Source organism: Alligator mississippiensis, chromosome 9, assembly GCF_030867095.1.
Source record: "Alligator mississippiensis isolate rAllMis1 chromosome 9, rAllMis1, whole genome shotgun sequence".
Lineage (NCBI taxonomy): Eukaryota > Metazoa > Chordata > Crocodylia > Alligatoridae > Alligator > Alligator mississippiensis.
In genome coordinates this window covers 56,634,116-56,648,912 of record NC_081832.1, presented here as the reverse complement: position 1 = coordinate 56,648,912, position 14,797 = coordinate 56,634,116, and the positions used below count along the sequence as shown (strand labels likewise).

At 39.0% G+C, this 14,797-nt stretch overlaps 2 long non-coding RNA genes across 2 annotated transcripts; both read left to right on the top strand.

Annotated features, from left to right (window-relative positions):
• The first annotated feature begins 982 nt into the window (after positions 1-982).
• On the top strand, positions 983-8,487 carry LOC132252486 (uncharacterized). Its single transcript, XR_009464393.1, has 2 exons — positions 983-1,196; positions 8,177-8,487. It is a non-coding gene; the product is annotated as an uncharacterized LOC132252486 (long non-coding RNA).
• A 1,959-nt stretch (positions 8,488-10,446) lies between these two features.
• Positions 10,447-14,186, top strand: LOC109280881 (uncharacterized). The gene is made up of 3 exons (XR_002087338.2): positions 10,447-10,565; positions 10,658-10,721; positions 13,200-14,186. It is a non-coding gene; the product is annotated as an uncharacterized LOC109280881 (long non-coding RNA).
• The last annotated feature ends 611 nt before the right edge of the window (positions 14,187-14,797 follow it).

Genomic DNA, 14,797 nt, shown 5'->3' with positions numbered 1-14,797 from the left:
GGCATGAATTGTTGTGAAGGTGAATCTCTCACCTTCTCAGGTAAATCATAATCAGTTTGGGTAGTGTTATGATTGATATTTGAGTGACAGTGCTTTATTCCTGGATGATTGGTCAACTGGGTGACTGGCAGAAGTGGGTGACCAGTAAGAATAAAAGGAGCACACACCTGTGAAATAGCATGTAATTTGTGGAGGCGCATGACTGAGGCAGAGTGAAAGTGCAAGAAACGTGAGCAGTATTTGGTGAGTGTTGGTTGTTGCTTGTTAGCGTAAAGTGATTTGTGCCCTCACTGTCTGAGTGCAGCTCTGAGGAGAGTGCACTGGTAGTCATTTGGACTTCAGCCCAGGTAACCATCCAGAAGCAATCATCGCTAGAGGGTAACGTATCCCCCACCCCTTGTTGCATGGAGTGCTCTGTGCCCTGAGAGGAACAGCATGCACAGCTCCATAAGGGAGGGGGAACAAGGGCTCCAGTGGACAGTCAGCCTCTGTGAAGTACACAGCAGTCTGTCACTGTGTGGTGTGAGCTGCTTTTGCTCTCTATTTGCTGCTTCTCACACACCCTTGTATTATATTGCCTGTTCTTGTTTATACATTTGTTATCTATTACAGTCTTGTTGCCTGTTCTGCATTTAACTATTTTATCATAATATAGTCCTGTTGTTTGAAACTAACCTGAGCCTGTTGTGTATATGTAATTTGCAGACACTAGGTGGGGTTGGGAAGCAAACCAATACCTAGTGGTAAAGCTCCACAAGTCCACAATACTGCAATTGTTTGATTTGGGGTTTTCAGGATTAACAACCCTCATTCTTGCAAATTTCTTATTCCAAATTCAAATTAGTGAAGAGATTTGAATAAGTTTATTAAGATATTTTCATCTCTTCACCAGGACCAACCCCTGGGGCACTGTTCCAGGGGCACTAAGGTGTGCCTGCTCCTTTAAGAGCAGAAGCAGCCAAACTAGAGAGCTTTGAGAGCAAGGCAGTGCTCCACAGCTGCAGGCTGTCTGGTCAGCAGGCTAATGAGGGAACTAGCTGGCACCTATACCCGGTCAGCTGACCGGAAGGAGACAGGGCCCTGGGTACATATAAGCCCCAGGGCTGGCAGGGGTTAGCTCTCTGGCAGCAGCCAGGGGGAAGGAGCTCTTACGGGAAAAGCTACTTGGAGATGCTGGGTTGCCTGTTCTGCTACTGGTAAGATTGATGGGCTCTAGGAGCTCCTAAAGTACCTGGGGCTAGGAGGCACACATTCCTCAGGGAAAAGCTTGCCTTCGTAAAGGGGCAGAGTGTGGCCTCCAGTGTCATTGTTACTGTTATGCGGTTGCCCAGGGGCTTTTATTTACATTGTTATTTAAACCGGGGAACCAGGATGAGGCTAATTGGGAAGGAGGAGGCCTCACTGGGGCACACAACCATGTAGAGCCCTGGCGCTAGTAGGACATAGTGGAGACAGGATTGCAGAGAACCCAGCACTGGAGATGGCACAGCTACAGGGGCCAAGGGCCCAGTGATGACAGGAGGCAGAGCTAGACTGAGGCCTTATCAAAAGGGACAAAGTTTAAATACCACCTGTGTGGCATGGGAAGTGGTAAAGGGGAGGTTTTGAAGCCGCACATCTAGCCTGTAAGGCCTAAGGTGTCCCATGAGGCATCTACTCAGAGCGGAACCCAATAAGGGGCCCAAGAACCCACAGGGTCCAGTGGGGTCCATCAGGACTGTGACTGAACAGACACTCGTGGGCAGCCTCCTCATTTATTAGTTATACCAAGAAGACATGGCAGGAAAGAAAAGGAGGTGCCCGCAGGGCAGAACTGACACAGTCATGGAGCCCTAGGGGCATCACAGCTATCCCTGGGGACCCTGCACCATGACAGACACTCCCTTTGATACTGGCTGCCAAGGAGACCTCAAGCCATTGACTACTACCCTCTGACCCTGATGATCCAGCCAGTTTTGTATCCACCTTATAATCCATTCATCCAACCCATACTTCCTTAGCTTGCTTGTGAGAATGTTGTGGGAGACTGTATCAAAAGCCTAGTCATCTATCCAAATTTCCACTTCTTCCTTTTTGTTATCTTCCTTTTTGTGTTTTAGCTCATCAAACAGTTCTCTGATAAGCCAAGCTGGTCACCTGCCATATGTGCTATTCTCCCTCCGCATTGGGATTGTTTGCTCCTTCTCAGTAAGGCTTCTTTAAAGTACATCCAGCTGTCCTGGACCAGCAGTGACCATAGGGGAGGGCAAACTGAGTGATCACCTTGGGCCCCACACTTTAGGGGGCTCAATTTTTGGGGAGGGTGAAGTTTTTGCAAGAAAGTGGCTCTATTTGCATTTTAACACTTGATTATTTATCTAATTCTCCCAAAGAATATTAAAAGAACCACAATACACCTGTGGTTGGGTTATTTACCTGAGTGCTTATCTCTAAGGGGCCCCACATGACTCTCCTGCCCAGGGCGCCAGCAACCCTAAGGCCACCACTGCCTGGACTCCTTTTCCTCCCAGAGTGGCTTCCCAGTGGGTCCTGCCCATCAGTTCCTTAAGTGAGTTGAAATCTTATTTTCTGAAGTCCAGGGTCTGTACTCTGGTGCTCTCCTTCCTCCCTTTCCTCAGAAATGGAATTCAATTTTATTTATTTACCAAGAAAACAGATTTACACCATAGTAGCCAGATTAATAAGGATTGTGCTAGGATGAGATTCAAGTTTCTCATCTGCTCATCTAAAGCTGGGATTTGAATGGCTTGATTAGCAGAATACTGGCTATTACTCTGACTTTTCCTTTCTCTCATACGTGCTCTCTCTCTCTCTCTCTTTTTTATCAGAAATTGAATTTTAGACTGAACCTCTGTGTTACAGATCTGACCTGGTTTCTGATCATTTGTACTGGTTTACGTGTAATTTCTCCCACTAGCCCAGAAATTCAGTGCACATAAGCCATTTTCAAAATAGCTGAAACTGGTTTAAGATAAACCTGGATGGATGTAGTATTAAATTTAACTGATTTATGTTAAATCAGTTTATTGAACTTCTGTCCCAGATCCCCTCCAGATTCAAGTTCACTCAGTCCCCCAGCATCCCAGGATGCTTTGCTCCTCCCCAGCAAGCCCTTCTCACAGGATGGGTGAGCTAGCTTTGGCCCAAACTGTCTGCTCCAGCCAAGCAGGGAGGCATGCTAAAGTGCCCCCGGCTTCTGGCCTGGGCCACTGCAGGCATGTGGCTACATTTCCAAGAGCAAAAGTGAATGTCTGTTCACTTGCTTATTGTTTCAATCTTTGCAGTTTAGGCTAACCCAAGAAGACTCACATTAATTCAATTCAGGTTTGACTGAATTCAGGAGAGACTTGATTCAACCTCAGGCTTTTTGACTGTACCGATCCATAATGTTATAAATGGCACAATATTGTCAGTTGACTAGTACCCATTTTCACTATTTTTATTATTGCAAAAAAAAAATTCTGTACAACTTACAAGGTATTTTTCTATCTCCTACTTTTTCTTGAACACTCATCTTCATAGTCTCTAACCACTGATAGTAGTAATATACAATGTTCTACATGGACTTTTAGCTGGCCCTAATATTACATCCAATTACAAATGACAAAATTATATAATAAATCATTTACTTTTTTTCCCCTTTTAAATTTTTCAGTAAGCATTTAGACATTTTTTTTAAATTAAACCACTGAAAATTTCAAAGGATTTTTTTATCAGCACAGAATTATGATAATTAATAATTACTGATAATTAAATACTTAGAAAAACCAACTAACACATGTTTAAAAGTTCACTTAACCATGCTACCTCCAAGAAAAGGTGGGAGCAAAGCATTTGCATTGAAATGTTCAGAACCAAGATCTTGCATGCACCTTTTCACCAGTTCAACTCAACAATGCAACTCTGTGCTATGAAAATTAAAATCTGGTACTGCAACTGGCTATGAGCTCATAATTGGCTTCTACTCTTCATCAATCGTATAATCCATGAAGGATGAATTCCATCAGCATGGCACTGAGCAAAAATCATTGGCCTACCAAAGCCTGGCAAAGACCCACTATCAGCAGCAAGTTACTGACCAATCTTCCTCCTGAATATCTGCTACAAGCCACTTGAGAGAGTAGTTCTGGAACAAATTTCTCCAGTAATGGATTGCTCTAAGCCCAGACCAAGCAGGATCCCACATGGCTAGAGCACTTGCAATCAAGTTCTAGCCTTAACCATCTGCACTGAAAATGGCTTGCCAGAATCTGGAATGGGCTTCCAAGGGAGGTGGTGCTCTCCCCTATGTTGGGGGTCTTTAAGAGGAGACTAGATAAGCACCTGGCTGGGGTCATATGACCCCAGCACTCTTTCCTGCCCAAGGCAGGGGTTTGACTTGATGATCTATTGAGGTGCCTTCTAACCCTAACAACTATGAAACTATGTCCCATATTGTTGACTTGTGTCCATTCACAATGCTCCCTGGTGGCCTTCAAGCTCTTGACACTGGCAATGAAATCATTATAAGATGGCTGAAACAATATGCCAAAACTGCATATGCTAAATAAACAAATACAAATCACACTACCTCTTTAGAATTAAAGAGGTGAAGAACTGAGTGCTAGAAAATTGTGAACCTGTAATCAACAATCTTAATATACATTTTGCCATCTTGAATATCAATGGACATTTCTAGTGTCAGCTCCTGACATATACTCTCTAAAATTTGAAGCCTAAATTATTACAAAGTGATTTTTCTTTACCTCTCTTTTCTAAGATTCTTTTCTATAAATATATAAATAAATAATTTTTGTTTTCAACCAAAAAATTCTTTTCTCTGGCTCTTTGCATGCCAGAATATTTTCAAGCAAGAATGTCTAGTAGAATCTCATTAAGCCATACATCCTCTAAATTACCATGGTTTGTTTCTTTTCTTAAACATTTCACTCATCTGTTCCTCTTTTTTGTGCCTCTTTTTTCCTTGGCACCTAAATCAATTTCTCAGTTAAAGCAACCTCCTACATTTTGAAAGCTCACAAAAAATATTTTAAGCCATCACTTCAGCTTACCAATATATTTTTTTCTGTTTTGTGCTCAATCTGACACTGAGCACATCTACTTGAAATTAATTGATGGAGAATACTTAGACTTCGTTCCTTTACTCCAAACCAATCTAAAGAGACAAAAAAAAACCCAATAAAAATATTGTATTTGATTTCATTCATGAACATCCTACTCCTGGAAATGCAATGTTTAATTTTTTGTAATAACATATCTATAATGATTGCTTGAACTAAAAAAAAAAGTCTCTCTCCAAGACACTGCTTTGTTTCCACTCCATAATGACTCTTTAGAAAAACTTCTGTCTGCAAAAAAACATTAGACATTCAAAAAATAGGTGACCAACCCAATTGGCTTCACTTGGCTGTAGTAGCTTATATAATAGAAGTGTGTTGCCTTTCCTACCACATGAATGTTAATTGCTGAAGTCAGAGGTGTAACTAGCAGTTTTGGCACCCTGGGCAGAGATTCTTTGGAGCGTCAGAAGTGGGGGACTGCAAACAACTGAGCATTGTGGGGTACTGCTAGTTGCCCCTCTAAATTGGCAACCAGCACTAGTGCCCCATTGCCCCACCCAAGTTAGATTATTAGCAAAAGTACAGACAGACTGCTCTTGTTGATGGCTGAAACATTCAACATTTGTAATAAATCTTCCTGAACATGCAACTCTTGTCTTTCTCCACAGTCCACGCGTGGTATTTGTAGTTCTTCACTCTCACAAAATCGGAGAACTACAGCAGGAACATGGCAAAAGTGAAATCTCTAAAAGCTCTTGGAATTGTCCTAATTAAGTCCCTAATGCAGTTAATGGGACTCATTGAAAGATCAGTTAGACCAAGAGTGAATATTTTTTTATTGCACTCTAAATTTAAAAAAAATAGAAAAAAGAAAAAAAATCTCATTGGACTATATGACAACGCCATCCTAAGACAGTAGGTTTAAAAAAAAAAGTATCAATAAAGTTTAAATGAATTCAGATGTTCAATATTGCTGTTTTAATTAATATAATTTTCAGCAACTGTGCAGTAAAATTCAGTGATCAGCAGGAAATTTTCTGTGTTCTGCCTCCAAGGTATGTGTGGCTCATGACACTAAAGAAGATAGCTTAATGAGGAGCTTCTGTATGCGGATGAAGGAGTATTGAGGTTTTCTGACAGTCTGGCAGTTTTGCTCAATAATTAAAAGCCAAGAATTGATTCTCTTTCCTTCCCCCCTCCTTTCTCTTGTTTCCAAGTGGTGTCTATAGAAACATGCTGATATGCAGTTCCTCTGCATTCCTTTTCATTGGTTTCAACGTTCCTCTGAAGTCTTCAGTTTCCTAAATGTTTATACTGTTGAAAACAGGGAATGTTAGGGGTTTTATTTTTAACCTTTTGCCATTTTTTTCAGCAAAGACCTATATTTCTTTTAACCTTCATGTTAAGTGATCCTGGGGGGGAAAGCTTCATAAGGGATTCATTCCCCATCAAAATAGTTGTATAACTATATAGAAGAGCACAAAATATGTTATGTATTATTTTCACTATATATTTCTCCCTCCTTCCACATTACCTTCTTCAGCAGCATATGACAATCTTTTATGAGGACTGTCTGTTAAAGAAAAGTGTATAATTGATCATTATTACGATAGCCCATTATGTTATGGAATATTAATTTTTGTAACATTCGTTACTTAAGAGATGAGGAATGCCTTGGACGTGATTCTCTAAGAAACTGAGCATGCCTCTGAGGTTCTGAGCATTCCTCTGAAGCCCTGACACCAGATTACTATTATCTCCCACTTAATTGGGAGTTGTTGACACCTATCACCTCAGTGGTCACTGAGCCAAAAATATTCCTGGTGTAACTTTACTCCTTTCATGAAGATGCACCAGAGATGCATTAATTTGGCCTGCTAACTCATTTAACTTCTAACTTATACTAAAGATTCCCAAATGCAAAAAAAAAATATTTACATTTCTTTTATAAGTCAACCTCTACCAGATCTAACAAAGTGAAATGATGGAGTTAAATATTCAGCATGTTTTCCTTTACATGTTTTCTCTGTTGTGCTCATCTCATATTACAAACTGATTTTAAGAGGACCTATGATAGATACTGATCTTTTTATCTACAGGGAAACATGGAATGAGGCCAGAAAACAGGTAGGAAATATATGGTGGTTAGTGGCCAACAGTCACATAATGACATTGAAGTAAAGTAACTTAAAGAACATGCATTCTTAAACAATATCCAATGTCAATTTATAATTAGAATGCCTACAGTGAGTGGTTATTTTAATTAAATTTTAACACTAACACCATTCCTAGGAATTATGAAATGCATTTAAAATGACGTAAAATAACCAAGTCAGCAAAGCCTTTGGATTTGATATACACAGCAAAAAGTTAGCATACAGAAGGTAGAGCAGTTTAGGAATGCTGATTCATCAAAACTAAAACTGGAAAGTCTGGTTTTGACAGATTTCTCAGGCTGAATATTTTTTTCAAAATAATCAAAACATCCTGTTTCTGCATATTGGAAACAAAAAGCCTTTTTTTGGCATGAAACAACTTTGTATTTTGATAAGCAAACTATAATACCAAGGAAAAAACTAAATTACTGCAAATTAGTGATAAAAGAGCCCCAAACAAAACAGTATTTTTTAAATGGCAAAATGAAACATTTTATTGACAGAAAACAACTTTTTTCAGGTTTCACTTACTGAAAGGCTTAAACCTTTCTTCCTGGTTTGGGTTTTTTTTCCAGCCTCAATTCCAACCCCCCCCCCCCCCCCCCCGGCGCAATAAAATAAAATAAATCCTGATATAAGAAAATAAATTCCTGGCCAGCTCTAAAAGAGATATCTAAGCAATTAAATACCTGTCTTTTAACCCTGTAAAACCAAGAATAAAATAATGCAATTGTTATGAATTGATCGCAACATATTTCTAATAAAGCTAGCATATTTTACAGTATAATAATACCAAAAATGTTTACATCCAATTCTTCAAGATAATACATTTTAAAAATATAATATTATATATTTCTTCCCTGTCAGATGGCAGGCAAAAAAAAAAAAATCTTTCTTGTTGTTCTGCAATGAAGTTTGAAATCCAAAATCGGCTAAAATTTTGTATCTTCCATGTTTCAGGAGTGTACTTGGTAGGCATGTTGGTCCCACCAGGGAAGGAATCCTACCTGATCTACACATCAAAGAGCTACTCAGCACAGCTCACAAAGACACTCTCATGGACCCAGATGGAAACAGCCTTCCTTCTTCAGCTCCCTCTGTGCAAAAATGAAGTTTATTAACTACCTAGGGGGACTTTTTACCATCTTGTACCATCTATACTTTTCCCAGAACCTGATGAAGGGACTTTGATCCTGAAAGCTTGCAGAAAAGGACAATTTTCTTGCAATTTCCCAGTTGGTCTAATAAAAGGTATCATTTTGGAACCAAGAGTTCTATTTTTTTGTACGACTTCTTGTCTCAGACCAACACAGCTACCAAATACACTACTAATTCTCCAATCCCTTCTTGCAATTCTTCCTATGCTCTCAGAAAAGACTTGCAAGTTCTCCCACAATTCATTGGTAAAGAATTAATAGAGTGATTGAGCTTTGACCTTACTGCTGTATGAAGAATCAAAAACAGCCCGTAAAACTTAATATTTACTGAATGCATATAGAGCAAACATGGACAAAGTCACGTTAGATTACAGCATGACTGTTCTCACTCATGCTACACTAGCAAGGGAAGAGAAGGTTGAGTGTACATAGCTCAAGTTAGTTCTGAAATAAATACAGACCTCATGTAGTAATTTAAAACCTATAATTAAAATGTGTTACCTAAGATGTTTTATATTAGGAAAGTTGGTGATGTTTTAGATAGGGACAAAAGAATATCCATTCCTACTCACCACGTATTAAAATTTCCTTTGCCTGTGAGACAATACCAAAGTTGCTCAATTCCTCCTTTAAATGACCTCTTAATGATGCTGGGTTGGGGGTCGTTGCAATAGTATTTGACTCCTGCTGTTTCCATTCCAACAATAGACCAGTAAATCCTCTGCAAGATTCTACCATTAAGAAAGAACATCCAAATATCTCCAAGCCAAGTTTGAGTGAAATTCATTGTTAGAGTATCATTTCCATTAAACAACTGCTTTTGATCAGTCCACTGAGTGACTAAAGCCTTCAATCTATTTTCATTTTTTGACATCTTTGTTCTACACCTGCATAACAACAATGTATAAACCATTTTGTTGCACTTACAAAGTCATAAAAAATGATAGGTAGACAAATACTGAAATTATTTCCAAATAGTTTGACACATTTTCTAAAACTCAAATGTGTCCTTCAGAAATAAAAGTAAGCTTTCAGCTTCCCAATACTATAAAATAGTTGGGTCCTAATATCTAGCACTTCAGCAAATTAAGTGACTAACAATTTAATATAAACAACTAGCTTTGTTCCAGTTCAGTCAGACTGAAGCCTTTGTCTGCATGGCACTGGACAAAGAAGACAACTTTGCTTAGTGCATTGCTTAGAGCTTAATGCTCAAGGTGATAAGCAGGAGTCTATCTTAAGTAAAAATAAATGTTATTGCTCAAGTATAAGAAATAAAAAAATATCAAATGAGTCAGTCTCATCTGTATTCTAATTACTTTGTTAAGACCATCTTCCTGGCAGTAAGAGTGTTGTTAGGGAATGAACAGCTTCCTGGGAGATTTTTAAAATACTATTAATTTTAGTAGTTTAAAGCAACAAAATGCATAGTAAATGAAGGTTTGTTCATTCATGGAAAATCATAAACATTGGTCAGAAGCCAGTAGGAATGTAGCTGATATAAACTTCCAAAGTGACATGGTGAGATTACAAAAGATTTATTAGGACAGCTTTCTCCAGAAGAACCATGAAGGAGTTCTGGGTCATAAAGATGTTGAGATTTGGCTTCAGTCTAAATCACAGCAAAGATGGTACAAAATTGAAACATTCTGTAAAGGAAAACTCTGAAAAAATTTAGGTTAGGATTAGGGTTAAGTTTTGCCTGGACAAAACTAAATATCTCCTTTCAATTGTGGTTTGTTTGTATCATATTATGCAATACCATACTTTAATGTTTTTAAATGAAAATATCTCAAAATTAAAGATGGAATATCTCACTTGAAAATCCTCAAACTGGGACATTCAACATTGCTAGAGTTTGATGTTGTTGCTGTTGCTTTGTCTCATGAGTGAAATTTTGATGAAATCAGCTCAGTTTCTGGAAGCATTTTGATTACAGTGGAACTGCATATTTTACTGCATTTGTATATGGTTCTGTTGAACTTTGTCCAACCAGTTCTATTATCTATTGTCACAGACTTTTATCCATAATGAGACCTGAAGACACATGATTAAGTTTCACTTCCTTCTCCCAACCACTCTGAATACTAAATGTATCCCAAAAAGAAAACTTCCAACTTACACTGGAAAAAAAAAATAGGGATCAAACAATCCAACTATAAAAAGAACCCACAAGGAATAGAATGTGTCTGGTAAGACTAGATAAAAAAAATATTTCAAAAGAGTTTCACCAAAAAATTAGGGTGGTTGTGCATGCTTTCTAGCATTATTATTATTTTTACAGATTTGTGAAATAGAAAGGAAAGACACCAGACATCCCATGACTGGAGGTGAGATGTTGGGAAAAGGTAGGTGGGAAGTGCCACAGGAGCCATGGTTTCAGAGCAGCCACTCCATATAACTAGAGCAGCCCCAGGAGAGAGGAAGTAGAAGAGCCAGAGAGTGAGGAGTGGTGTCCTGGGCCCGGGGACATTTGGTGGGACCTGAAGAGCTGACAGGGAGTTGGCAACAGAGCTATGAAAGCTCCATTTAGCCAGGAGACCCAGCTGCAAGAACTCCACAAAGAGGAGTGGCGCGGCAGGGCAGGGAACCCTGCCAGAGATGGACTGGCCTGAGACAAACGGCCAAGCCCTTGAGATTGAGTAAGTCAATGCTTTAAGTTGCTTTTTTCCCTTTCTACTGTTTTACGCAGCTTGAGTGGAGAAAAAAGAGAAGTGGGTCTGAGATCAAGAGACCCTTCCCAAAGAAGAAACAGGGATAAAGCCTGAGTTGCCCAATTAACTCTGCATGACAAGGGGGCAAGGGCCTGAGTGGTGTGCAGACTTCATGAGGGGTGTGCAGATTAGGGCTGTGTGAAATTTCAGTGGCTGTTTCGATTCGACACCGTTTTGACTTATTTCAAGCTCAAAACAATGAAATCAAATTGAAATGAAGGGCTTCAAAACAGCTTCGAAACGTTTCAAATATCAAAGCAGCCAGCAGCAAGGTGGTGAGAGACAGGGGATAACCAGTGCTGTGCCCTCATCAGGAGTGAGGAGCACCGCCCTAGCCTTCCCCGTCTCCTGCCGCCATGCTGTGGGAAGCCGATAACAGTGCAGGGGAAGGGAACTAGCCCCAGCCTGATCTGGGGATGGGGATGGGAAGTCAGCCCAGCTGGGCTGACTTCCTTTCCCCAGTCCAATCTAGCGAAACATCGAAACAGCCTCACTGTTTCGACAAAGGGAAATGGAACAGCTGTGTCGAATTGAAATTAAATTCGAAACGGAACGCTGTTCTGTTGAACCTCAAAACTCAAAGTGAAATGAAATGGTGCTGTTTCACACAGCCCTAGTGCAGACCCTCTCCAAGGGAGAGAGGACACTGAGATACCCAAATGTACATGAGACTTATCTGTGGATGAAAGAAAGCCCAGTAGTCCATGCTGTCCCATTCCATCGAGGTAGACAGTAACAGAAGTCATGAACCTAGAAAACAAAAGAAAGAATTAAAGCAAATCACCCAGGAAGACCTAAAAGCATACATGGTAGTGCATAACATCTGGGTGGCACTAGGATGGCTTTCCTTCTCTCCATGGCTGTGCTACTTAGCCAGATGACATCCTCCATATTACACTAGGTCAAGGAGTACCATGATGCATGCTACAGTAGCTAAATTACAATTGGGTGCTCCATTCCTGGGTACAGTCCAGAATCTAAAAGGTACAAAGTTGATCTAATACCCTCCTAGCTCCTCCTCAAGTAGTTCAGCATGAATCTGATTCCTTGAGTACTCTGCATGGCATTCTTGCCATCTTTAAAGAGGTTCACACAAAGCATGCCTAGCATATAGAACTGAATTGTAAGGCTCAGTTAACTAATATTTTTAAAAACACTGAAGAGTGCATGTAAGAAGAAAGTACTGTTATTGGAGGTTAAATAATGTCAGTGTTCAGAAATAAGTACAGTATTTCACCTCATTAAGTGGAATGCCATAAATAATACATCATATAGCACAGCAAATCCTGTATTTAGCAAAAAAAAAGTTCAACAAAACATTTATTAAAGGAGGGTAAATCACAAAAGATTGAATTGTTTATTTTGCCTTTGACCTTTCAAGCATCACTTGTTCATTAATGTGACACACTCCTGGCAAAGAGAAGGCAAATGCCAGATGCTATAAACAATGTAAAAATGTATACTGTATTATCAATCATTCCAGTTCATAAGTATTGGCCAAGCAAAGCGAGTTTAGTTGGGGTTATTCATAAGACTAAAAAGGCAAGTAATAAAATATCTGAGTTTGGAAAAAGAAAATTTAGGTAAGGAACTGAATTGGTCCTACATGAGTAATATGTGATAAAAACCTACTATCATTACATTTCCTTAAGGAAAATAAATGAGGTACACAATTAATTCTATTCTCCTTAATTAAGGTAGAGCAATGACTTCCACTCTAGATCAGTGATAGTAAAGAAAACAGTAACAACTCATTTCCAGCCCAAGGGGCTCCATCACTCTCTGCCATCAGCACTGGTATAGAAAAATCAATACAAATAGTCAATATTACAAACTACAAACTCAAGTAGGGCTTTCTCCTTTTCATATATATTTAAATTAAAGTCCCAAACAAAGAACAAGAGAGGTCAAAGGGTGACAGATTCTACAATAATAAAGTCAAGGAGTTGATACAGCTGGACATATGCATACCTAAATAACTAAACAATTTACGCTATTTTTAACTCCTTATCTATTTATATTTTTAAAAAGGCATAATGTTTATCCCCCCTTCATGATTGTTATTGTTTTTGCTTTCCTTTCCCCTGACCTTATACTGCATTCTCCATACAGGTCAAACTCAGTCAGGAATCAGGACATCACTACCATGCTTCCCAAAAGCCAGAAGAGACTCTAGAAAATGTAGCTGACAGCACCAAATGAATTTCAGGAGTCCTCTATGAAAAGGGGTCAACTCAAAGATTAATCATGATTTAACTGGTGCATATGCCTCAATGTGGGCCTTTTGCGCATGGATTAATTTAAACTTCACTCTCTAATTTCAAATTGCATCAGTCTTAAAACCAACAATGGATTTGTTTCTGCTCTCAAACTGGTATATGTTTATTGATTTCAGAGTTCTTGATTTACACTAGTGAAAGAAACAAAAAAGAATCAAGCCACCTAGTATTCACTTTTACTATCAGCTCCTATGTACTACACACCCCAACCTGTGAATCAAGCCCTAGGTCTCTAAAGTGTCTCCTTTGTGCTCACCAAAACCTCTCCTGGATTCTCCTCCCTCCCAGACAAAAAGGTGCAAGGTCCTATCCAGATGATGCTTCTAGAACATGCTAAAAAATAGGTTTCTGGGCATATGCTCTGTACACTCTGGCTCAATGACAGGGCAATTAATACCTTTTAATGAGTGGCTAAACCCTGGAATGGGAATGTATAAAATAAATCCTGATGATTCCCAGTTTCCTAAAGGCATAAAATGTCTCATTTTTTCATTGCCCAGTATTCCACCATCTGGAAAGTGAATAAAATCCTGAAATATTCCAGTGATTAACTTGGTCAATTAATGGTCATCTCTCCTTAAGGAACTTCTAGTAAATTAGCTACTTTCCTGTGCAAAAGGATTTCAGCTGTCATAGATCACTCTTGCAATAGCCATAGATAAATGAAGCCGGAAGTCATTTTTCCAGTAGGTAGAAATCCCAAACTATATTCATCATCCTTTTGTACAAATTTGACTATGAATGTAATCTTAGTGTGGTTTATTGCATGGTTATTTATATAATGAGGACATAACAGGGGCATTTATTATAGTCAGGTATCAAATTCTTATATATCTCTTGTTAAATAAATTTGACTTAATAATTTCACAGAATTATTTTCCCCTTTTTACTACCGCTTCTAATTGAGATGCCTGCTCAGTAGTGGGTTCATAAATCATCCACCACTAATACTATTTTGCACATTGATGCCAGGATTTCAAAGTGGATTTCCAGATATTAATGAAATCTCAACACCCCTGGGTATTAACCTGTTCTGCAGAATGCAAACTAAGTTGAAGTTGGATTAAATAAATTGCTCAATTTCACACACAAAATTAGTGACTGAGGTAACAGTGCAACCCAGATATCCCAATAGTCAGTTCCCCTGGAAATCCTTTTTTCTAAATATACTACTACCTTAAAACCAAGAACATGTCAAGAACCTTCAGTGTCCTTGTACACAGCCCTTATTTATGCCCTTTGGTATCCGAGCGCAAAACTGGATGCATAGTCAATGCTGATATTTGTCATCACTGAAGGTGCACGTTCCCTGACAGCCAGTTCCTAGTAATCAGACTGTTGTGATGTAACATGCTCTATTTTAAGACATAAAGCTCATCCTTTCTTATTCCTTCTAAATGAAATAGATAAGCAATCAGTAAGCAAACAAAA